This window comes from Notolepis coatsorum, assembly GCF_963971535.1.
Source record: "Notolepis coatsorum genome assembly, chromosome: 3".
Lineage (NCBI taxonomy): Eukaryota > Metazoa > Chordata > Actinopteri > Aulopiformes > Paralepididae > Notolepis > Notolepis coatsorum.
In genome coordinates this window covers 18485802-18496824 of record NC_140167.1, presented here as the reverse complement: position 1 = coordinate 18496824, position 11023 = coordinate 18485802, and the positions used below count along the sequence as shown (strand labels likewise).

The 11023-nt window shown below is 42.7% G+C and overlaps 1 protein-coding gene across 1 annotated transcript in view; it reads left to right on the top strand.

The window, feature by feature from the left end:
- Nucleotides 1–848: 848 nt before the first annotated feature.
- The window catches only part of jade1 (jade family PHD finger 1), a 48543-nt gene continuing 38368 nt past the window's right edge, over nt 849–11023 (top strand). The window contains exon 1 of the mRNA XM_084311100.1: nt 849–942. The gene's annotated coding sequence lies outside the window, so the exon portion shown is untranslated. The remainder of the gene's footprint in view (nt 943–11023) is intronic.

Sequence of the window (11023 nt, the reverse complement as noted above, 5' to 3'; positions counted from 1 at the left end):
GTTTTTGTCATTAAGTTTATTTAATTTACAAACTAATGATGAATAACTTACTCTGCAATTTATTAGGTCAACCATTAACCATATTTGGCTTTAGGACTGTCCTCGACTAAAGAAATTCTCAGTCGACTAATCGCCATAGGACTTTGTCTATGAATTGATTAGTTGGTTGAACATTTTTACATACAGTCATGCAAATGGACCTCTTTAAATATATATTTTTTTTACCAGATATCATTTTCAGCATGGAAAAAAGCACAAAACATCTAATTAACCAACAAACTCATGGTCGGTCGACTAAGACCAAACAGACACGAAATCGACCCTATTTTACTTTATGTGTTTGACGACAAAAATACACTTCCTCTCCTCATATTTCAGACAGTTGAAAACAAGGTGTAACTATGATGTAGTGTAAGTCGTTATTGGTGAACTGTCACTTTAAGAAGAGGGTTATGTATGTAGCCAGATGCAAAAAAAAGGAGTGGATTGTCCATGGGTTGCATCATTCAAATTTGGTGCAATAATTGTATTTGCATAGTGTGTTGTTGCTTTAGCACAGACACCACACACCATCATCCACAGTCCGATAAGGGGTACACATAATGTAGGATATTTATTTTGCCCCCTTTATTATTTCTCATTTTAAGATAATTTGAATTTCATCTCGTCTCTTGTGGCGGGTTGTGCTGCCCCCTGGTGGCGGCGCGCGGCTCCTGCGGGCGGGGTCACCTCACACAGCAGCGGCTACAGTGTGTTTGTGTGGAATGTGCTGCCCCCTGGTGGCGGCGCGCGGCTCCTGCGGGCGGGGTCACCTCACACAGCAGCGGCTACAGTGTGTTTGTGTGGAATGCGGGTCGAGAGAGAGAACGGAACTCGAGGCAAACTGCGCCTGCTACACAGCAAATACAAACACCACCTTGCATCGGCCCTGACGTTCTCTCTGTACGTACTGTCCAATTTATTCTCATCTGACTACGCGGATTCAATTCATAATATGCATTTCTTCCAGAATATTAACAACATGGCTTTATTTGAACGAGTTTATGCCTGGTAATGGTTGATGCACTAGCAGTCCGCTAGGAAAACATCGTCATTTAAAATGGCGCCAAAGATTAACCTCAAGTCAGTGGCCCGCTGGTAAACCTGTCATATACTGTGCCATTTTTTAGCGAAACAGACTGTACTACAACACTTGCATTTAGAGCTACATTTATATCACCTTCAATCAATTCAGCAATGGGTGGTAGTGGCGCTTATTAAGTGGCTTGCTATCCTGCTTGCCTTAGCCCCGCTGCTAGCTCTCTGTTAGCCGACCTAGCTGTTAGCTCTCCTGTTAGCTGTTAGCTCTAGCAGCACCGTCAGCTGGACCGGGGCTCCGTCTCGCTGCTGGACTCTCAGGCCGCTGCAGGCTTTAGCTCTCAGGCACAGAAAGGTAAACATGTCCGTTGGATCCGATTGGTTTCTGACAACCAGGTTAAGTTACTACAACTATTCAACGCATTAGCTAACGTTATAGTATTTGAAATTAAGCCGATCTTAGCAAGACGTAAAAAGCTGTTTATAAACACATTGTGAAGGATGTTGTTGTGGGTGTCCAGATATTGTATAGTTGGGCCAATGTTAGCTGTTGTTAGGTCAGTCTGAAATACAAGGAAGTCACACTAGATATGCCTTGTTGTTGTTAATGTGTTTTTGCATGATAATGGGATGCATATGAAGGGTGCAATAACGTATATTATTTAACATAGTAGTATCATCCAGGCCGCTGGGTTCACGTCGGCAGCTAAATTGGCAGAGACTTGTCTATTTGCTGGAAGGGCGACACGTCGAACCACGTCGTGACTGACCACAGCTAACGCGGCTAGCTGTTAGCTTAGCCCCTTAGCTAGTAATGTAGCTGTGTGCAGAACAGAACGGTCGCCGTCGGTTGTGTGATAGTAAAGGGTTCATTAATCCGGCTGTCGCGTGGCAATGAAAGGGTTAACCTTCTGTGAATTGTCGCAGTGAAAGGGTTAACCTTCTGTCGTTTGGCAGTGAAAGGCCTTCTGATGTAAACAAGACTAAAGTCTTTCTCTGGTCTGCATCCCCTTAACAATTGTGTGTATTGAGCTGTACTGTATTGTACCGATTCTGCAATCTGTTAATAAAGTTTTCAATCAATCAATCTGTGAATTGGGGTTAACCGTGAAAGGGTTAACCGTTGTGGTAGTGTTGCAGTGAAAGGGTTAACTGTGTTGGTAGTGCGGCAGTGAAAGGGTTAACAGTTTTGGTAGTGCGGCAGTGAAAGGGTTAACTGTTTTGGTAGTGCGGCAGTGAAAGGGTTAACCGTTTTGGTAGTGCGGCAGTGAAAGGGTTAACCGTTTTAGTAGTGCGGCAGTGAAAGGGTTAACAGTTTTGGTAGTGCGGCAGTGAAAGGGTTAACGGTTTTGGTAGTGTCGCAGTGAAAGGGTTAACTGTGTTGGTAGTGTGGCAGTGAAAGGGTTAACCGTTTTGGTAGTGCGGCAGTGAAAGGGTTAACCGTTTTGGTAGTGTGGCAGTGAAAGGGTTAAAACTGTTTTGGTAGTGCGGCAGTGAAAGGGTTAACCGTTTTGGTAGTGTGGCAGTGAAAGGGTTAAAACTGTTTTGGTAGTGCGGCAGTGAAAGGGTTAACCGTTTTGGTAGTGTGGCAGTGAAAGGGTTAAAACTGTTTTGGTAGTGTGGCAGTGAAAGGGTTAACAGAGTGCGCACGCTGAGGTCACGTCGTGACGCGTTGTTTCCTCATTATTGTGCACGTGGCAGCTTTCTGTTGTCATTGCAGCAACACTACTACTTCTGTAATGTGGGCCTGTTTGACACAACAGGCAGGGATGAATACTACAATCAGTTTATTGGATAGTATTATTATTACTTTGATCTAATAATGATAGTTATCTTATAGTCCCTTTTTATGTAGTCATACACATGTATATATGTGTTAGTGTTGTGCTCTCTATAACATTGTGGAATCTTAACATTTAGGTGGAGGCTTCAAATATAAGCCTATTGGGTTTTCTGCCACTCCCTGCTGCACTGTATATTATTTATCTTAGGCATTTTTGTGTATTTTCTTTTAATTGTGCAAAGAAACTAAACGAAGGTGTAGCTTGTGTCAATAGTTAATATACCAGCTCAGGTGTTACGCTATGTCCACACTGCTTACTTTACCTGCACGTGTTGTGTCCACATAGACGGCATTATCACATTGAGTTTGCCTTTGATAATATGGCCATCAATAACGAAATGATGAGCAGTCCGAAAAGTGAATAGTTGTAATGAGTCACGTCACATGACGTGTTTCCCCCTACTTCAGACCAGGAGAGAGAGAGAGAGACGGAAAACTACCGCCCTTCACCTGATGTTCTGTTAACTATTAACAACATAATTATAGCCTGCATAGGGTTTTTGCTATGACTGTATAGTACACGTGTAGCCTCCATGTTCCCCTTTAATAACATGCAATTGCTACAATCGTTTACACATTCAGATATAGACATCGAAGGAGCTATAGTGAAATGTGTCAGTTATGTAATGTTGCTGATATGATGTCCACGTGACATGACTATCAACAGATAATTTCACTGTCTATTGTACTGCTCTCAACTTGTTAACATGGGCTGTGTAGCTGCTCTTAATCTGTAACATGGTCACTGTGGCTGCTCTAGTGCTCTAACCTGTTGACATGGTCACTGTGTAGCTGCTCTAACCTGTTGACATGGTCACTGTGTAGCTGCTCTAACCTGTTGACATGGTCACTGTGTAGCTGCTCTAACCTGTTGACATGTTCATTGTGTAGCTGCTCTAACCTGTTGACATGGTCACTGTGTAGCTGCTCTAACCTGTTGACATGGTCACTGTGTAGCTGCTCTAACCTGTTGACATGGTCACTGTGTAGCTGCTCTAACCTGTTGATATGGTCACTGTGTAGCTGCTCTAACCTGTTGACATGGTCACTGTGTAGCTGCTCTAACCTGTTGACATGGTCACTGTGTAGCTGCTCTAACCTGTTGATATGGTCACTGTGTAGCTGCTCTAACCTGTTGACTGTGTAGCTGCTCTAACTAGAGCTGCCGCGATAACCGCATTACCGCGGTATCGCTGTTGCATCACGCTCACCGCAGAGTTAGGCTGAATACCGCGTCACCGCTGTTTTTTATCATAATAATAAAGTTGGCTTGCGGCTCTGCAGATATACCTAGAGCCATATGAAATCCGCGTTCACGGAATCGCGGACGGAATCGCGGAATTAACCAATAAAAATGGAATCAACTGCAAAACGTGGAATATTGCAGAATTTGGCCTAATCTGGACTGAAATTTCGTTTTTGGGTGGAACGTTTGGTGTGTACACGCGACCGGGGAGGCGGGGACGCTACAGCGTGTTACACACAACACAGCCGCGGTGCTCAAGCGTCTGGCTGCTTGTGTTAACATCGTCAAGAAGCTAAACTATTCCACAATAAGCCCTCAATTCAGAGCAGAACAGTATCCTAATGACTTTTATGCCTCCGGTGATAAGGTGTTTTGCTAATTCTGTCAACGTTCCGTGGACTGGACCCGCAAAAACACTTGCGACACTATTGTGATTAAATATATAACGTTAGGACGTTTAGCTTCTAGCTAAATCTAGTGCACCCATCCATTTGTTTAATGCAAACGACTGCCCTTTATAAACTAAATACACTTAAATAGCTATGTAACGTTATAGGACTATCTATGGAAATGATAGCTTCTAGAAGTTCTAGCTAAATCTGGTGCACCCATCAATTTGTTTAATGCAAACGATTGTCATACACTGCCCTTTATAATCTAAATAAACTTAAATAGCTATGAAACGTTACATTACATAGGATAATAGATGGAAATGATAGCTTCTTGCTAAATCTAGTGCACCCATCCATTTGTTTAATGCAAACTATTGTCATTATACACTGCCCTTTATAATCTAAATAAACTTAAATAGCTATGAAACGTTACAGTACATAGGACTATAGATGGAAATGATAGCTTCTTGCTAAATCTGGTGCACTCATCCATTTGTTTAATGCAAACGTTTGCCATTATACACTGTCCTTTATAAACGAAATAAACTAAACTAAAGGTGCCTAAATTATGCATTACTATATTTCATCACAATATAATAGATATAGCTAGGTTACGGACATTGTCATTGTGATAATGTCAGTAGTAGCTAGCTGTATCTATTGTTTACACTTGAAATATGTATTTTTATTTTGTCACAATATTAATTGAAAAATATTGTGTAAAATTGAACTGTATTTCTGAGTTGAAGCACTTAAAAACATTAAATGGACTGTTATATCTTATTCAATTGTGGACATTTATTCATTCCCACTTATTAGACACTATTTCTGATGGTAAAATGAGCATAAAAGGCAAAATACAGAATTCTGAAATATTAAAACGGAAAAAATTGAATTTGGGAAAAAATTAAATGGAATTTGGAAAATAATAAAACGGATTTCATATGGCTCTAGATATACCCTACTCGGTTCCAAGCGACCCTATTGGGTAGAAGTGGTACCAGAAAAGTCATGTGAAACATTGCAGACCACTGACTGGTCAGAAGAGAGACGCGTCACACTTTGTAGCCTCTGAACAAAAACAGAACGCCGGCGCCGCCATCTTTACTGCCTCGCTAAGGATGCATTTCATTCAGGATTTGTTTGCGTCTTTGCGACAGAACCAAGTGCAATAAACAAAAAAGAATGGATTCACTGTGTATTCTGCCTTATTTATTGATGAAACAAAACCGACATCAACCCAATTTACCACCGAGCGGAGAGTTTAGTGTCACAACAAGATCGCTGATGTGTTAAGTTTGTTGTTGTTATTACTACCGTCAGCCGATATACACGAGAGGTAACGTTAAACCCGGGTTTGCTTGGTAGAATACACAATGAGAGGTAACGTTAGCTTTGGCAGAATAGACGCAACGAGAGTCTGGTTAATGTTATTATTGATTGATTGATTGATGATTGAAACTGTGTTAAACTCTGGCTTGCTGCAAGCCCTCGGACATCTATGCCCACGGAGCTTTCAGTGTACACAAGCGAGCGGCCCCGCCTGCATCCCCACACGGAGACAAACGGAGTAGTACCTGGCTGCAGTGGAAAAGGAACGAAGTACCAGGTGCCTAAAGCGGGTTGAGTCGAGTAGGTACTATGCAGTGGAAAAGCGCCATTAGACTAGAGGCAGGCTATAAGAGTAGACTACTACAAAAAAAAAATGCATTCAAACTTTTTTTTTTGTGCGCACTGTGCGGTAATAACCGCGGCGGTAGGAAATATTTCGCAAATTCGTGCGGTAAGGAAAATATCAATACCGCTGCAGCTCTAGCTCTAACCTGTTGACATGGTCACTGTGTAGCTGCTCTAACCTGTTGACATGGTCACTGTGTAGCTGCTCTAACCTGTTGACATGGTCACTGTGTAGCTGCTCTAACCTGTTGACATGGTCACTGTGTAGCTGCTCTAATCTGTTAACATGGTCACTGTGTGGCTGCTCTAACCTGTTAACATGGTCACTGTGTAGCTGCTCTAACCTGTTAACATGGTCACTGTGTAGCTGCTCTAACCTGTTAACATGGTCACTGTGTAGCTGCTCTAACCTGTTAACATGGTCACTGTGTAGCTGCTCTAACCTGTTAACATGGTCACTTAGGGCTGGGCGATATGACGATATTATATAAATATCGGGTACAGTTCATTAACGATACACTTTTTAAACGTATCGTGGATATCGTGATGTTTTGCCCAAGAGGATTGTGTCGCGTCAATCTGGTCCACCCGTTGAAACTTTTGAACAGCGCCGCCCCACACACACACTACTGCATCAAAGTTACTACTTATGATAACAAAGGCATTCGTTTTGTGGCATTAACATTATATAGTTACACGTTCAATAACATCAGCATATTTACATAGCAACGTCCGAGGTCGACCTAGATATAGCAAGCATTAGTCGTTCATAGGCCTGCCACGATAACAAATTTTGCTGGGCGATTAATTGCCCCCGAAAATATCGCGATAAGCGATATTATTGCGACCGGTTAGAGAATTTTTTTTTTAGACATTTATTTTGAAGCCCACCGCTCCGTCTTTTCCGGTGTTTTAGACTTTTATTTTGAAGCCCACCGACCGGACCGGAAGTATTGTTGTTATTATCCTAGCTTGCTGATGCTGCTGGTGGACTGGGGCCAGCTAACGTTAGCTTGCTGATGCTACTACTACTTCGACATGCTGCTAGTGGGCTGGGGCCAGCTAACGTTAGCTTGCTGATGCTGCTGGTAGATCGACATGCTGCTAGTGGACTGGGGCCAGCTAACGTTAGCTTGCTGATGCTGCTGGTAGATCGACATGCTGCTAGTGGACTGGGGCCAGCTAACGTTAGCTTGCTGATGCTACTAGTAGATCGACATGAGCTAATGATAAAACAAATGTTGAGATTGTTGGTGAACAACTAACTTTAAGTTAGTTTTAACGTTAGCTACTAACGTTAAAACGCTAACGTTACACTACAAATAACGCTACTTGGTTAAAAGGTGCAACACTATTGAGAAATGTAGTTAAGCTATGTGGTGTTGCCCCACGGAGCTGCTGTGCTCTCTGCTCTGTAGTAAAGCCAGCGGCCCGCCTCCCAACACGGACAGTGACTGACAAGGGGCACTGGTTCCGCCTCATTAAAACAAACGCGCAAATAGCAATTAATCGCGCCCGTCAAAATCATTGCATTAATTTTAATTATCGCGGCAATTAATCGATTTATTGCTTATCGCGGCAGGCCTAGTCGTTCATATCTCAGCCCGTGCTGACTCAGTTGTGCCCATTCTGCGGTCTGTTAATAAAGTTTTCAATCAGACAGATGTATGGAAAGGCTTTTATTATAACATCCGTTGCAGTAAAATCATTATGCCTCCAGTCGTTTAGTCATCCTGCGGAGCTAAAAGCTAAACGTCGGCCGCGGGGAGCTACCGCTACCATTGTTGTTGTCATTGAGCTCTCCAATGGCGGAAGTAAAAAATTTATACGCGCTTGCCGATTGGTGCTAAGAACAGCAGGGCGGGTGCAAGCGGTGTGACGTAATTGGCAGACTCGACTGTCAATCAAAATGATTCTGTTTGCCGTCTGAATGAATGAAAACGTTATTAACAGATTGCAGCATGGGTACAATACAGTACAGCTCAATACAACAACAGTGCACTGGAGGATGCAGACCAGAGAAAGACTTTCGTCTTGTTTACATCAGGGTCCCCCATTTTCAATTCATCATATTTCATATCTAAATCATATAATATCTCATTGCTAAATATATGCAATATATAATCTAATAATCCAATAATCTAAATCTAATATATAATATAAAAATGCTAAATGGATGGGTATTTTATTTTGTCTTTAATGTTAGCTTGCAAACTCAAATACTGTCTTGGTAAGCCTCATAATGAATTGTTTGGGGAAAAAAAGAAAAACATCGTGATGCGTATCGTGTATCGCCGAAAGGTCAGAAAATATCGTGATATCATATTTAGGCCATATCGCCCAGCCCTACGTCACTAACCTGTTAACATGGTCACTGGCTGCTCTAACCTGTTAACATGGTCACTAACCTGTTAACATGGTCACTGTAGCTGCTCTAAGTAACCTGTTAACATGGTTGGTCACTGTGTAGCTGCTCTAACCTGTTAACATGGTCACTGTGTAGCTGCTATAACCTGTTAACATGGTCACTGTGTGGCTGCTCTAACCTGTTAACATGGTCACTGTGTGGCTGCTCTAACCTGTTAACATGGTCACTGTGTAGCTGCTATAACCTGTTAACATGGCCACTGTGTAGCTGTTTTAACCTGTTAACATGGTCACTGTGTAGCTGCTCTAACCTGTTGACATGGTCACTGTGTAGCTGCTCTAACCTGTTGACATGGTCACTGTGTAGCTGCTCTAACCTGTTGACTGTGTAGCTGCTCTAACCTGTTGACATGGTCACTGTGTAGCTGCTCTAACCTGTTAACATGGTCACTGTGTAGCTGCTCTAACCTGTTGACATGGTCACTGTGTAGCTGCTCTAACCTGTTGACATGGTCACTGTGTAGCTGCTCTAACCTGTTGACATGGTCACTGTGTAGCTGCTCTAACCTGTTGACATGGTCACTGTGTAGCTGCTCTAACCTGTTAACATGGTCACTGTGTAGCTGCTCTAACCTGTTGACATGGTCACTGTGTAGCTGCTCTAACCTGTTAACATGGTCACTGTGTAGCTGCTCTAACCTGTTAACATGGTCACTGTGTAGCTGCTCTAACCTGTTTACATGGTCACTGTGTAGCTGCTCTAACCTGTTAACATGGTCACTGTGTAGCTGCTCTAACCTGTTAACATGGTCACTGTGTAGCTGCTCTAACCTGTTAACATGGTCACTGTGTAGCTGCTCTAATCTGTTAACATGGTCACTGTGTGGCTGCTCTAACCTGTTAACATGGTCACTGTGTAGCTGCTCTAACCTGTTAACATGGTCACTGTGTAGCTGCTCTAACCTGTTAACATGGTCACTGTGTAGCTGCTCTAAGTAACCTGTTAACATGGTTGGTCACTGTGTAGCTGCTCTAACCTGTTAACATGGTCACTGTGTAGCTGCGAAGTAACCTGTTAACAGGTCACTGTGTGGCTGTTCTAACCTGTTGACATGGTCACTGTGTAGCTGCTCTAATCTGTTAACATGGTCACTGTGTAGCTGCTCTAACCTGTTGACATGGTCACTGTGTAGCTGCTCTAATCTGTTAACATGGTCACTGTGTGGCTGCTCTAACCTGTTAACATGGTCACTGTGTAGCTGCTCTAACCTGTTGATATGGTCACTGTGTGGCTGCTCTAATCTGTTAACATGGTCACTGTGTAGCTGCTCTAAGAAGTAACTTGTTAACATGGTCACTGTGTGGCTGCTCTAACCTGTTAACATGGTCACTGTGTAGCTGCTCTAAGAAGTAACTTGTTAACATGGTCACTGTGTAGCTGCTATAACCTGTTAACATGGTCACTGTGTAGTTGCTCTAACCTGTTAACATGGTCACTGTGTGGCTGCTCTAATCTGTTAACATGGTCACTGCTCTAACCTGTTAACATGGTCACTGTGTAGCTGCTCTAACCTGTTAACATGGTCACTGTGTGGCTGCTCTAACCTGCTAAACATGGTCACTGTGTGGCTGCTCTAACCTGTTAACATGGTCACTGTGTGGCTGCTCTAACCTGTTAACATGGTCACTGTGTAGCTGCTCTAACCTGTTAACATGGTCACTGTGTGGCTGCTCTAACCTGCTAAACATGGTCACTGTGTGGCTGCTCTAACCTGTTAACATGGTCACTGTGTGGCTGCTCTAACCTGTTAACATGGTCACTGTGTAGCTGCTCTAACCTGTTAACATGGTCACTGTGTGGCTGCTCTAACCTGCTAAACATGGTCACTGTGACTGTGGCTGCTCTAACCTGTTAACATGGTCACTGTGTGGCTGCTCTAACCTGTTAACATGGTCACTGTGTGGCTGCTCTAACCTGTTAACATGGTCACTGTGTGGCTGCTCTAACCTGTTAACATGGTCACTGCTCTAACCTGTTAACATGGTCACTGTGTAGCTGCTCTAACCTGCTAAACATGGTCACTGTGTAGCTGCTCTCACCTGTTAACATGGTCACTGTGTAGCTGCTATAACCTGTTAACATTAGTGATGCACCGATGTGAAAATTGTGGCAGATACCGATAACCGATATTAATATTGCTGTTCTGGCCGATACCGATATTTACCGATGTCGATATCTCTGTATAGAAAACACTTTTTTATGATAATCAAATAAAGAGCTATTTTCCAAAACGATTTTTTTAAAACTTTTGTAACTTATTTTCAGAAATGACTGATATTTTGAAACTATTTAAGGCCAAAACATGAAAAAAAAATATATATATATTTTTTTTTAACCTGTTAACCCTTTCACTGCCACAC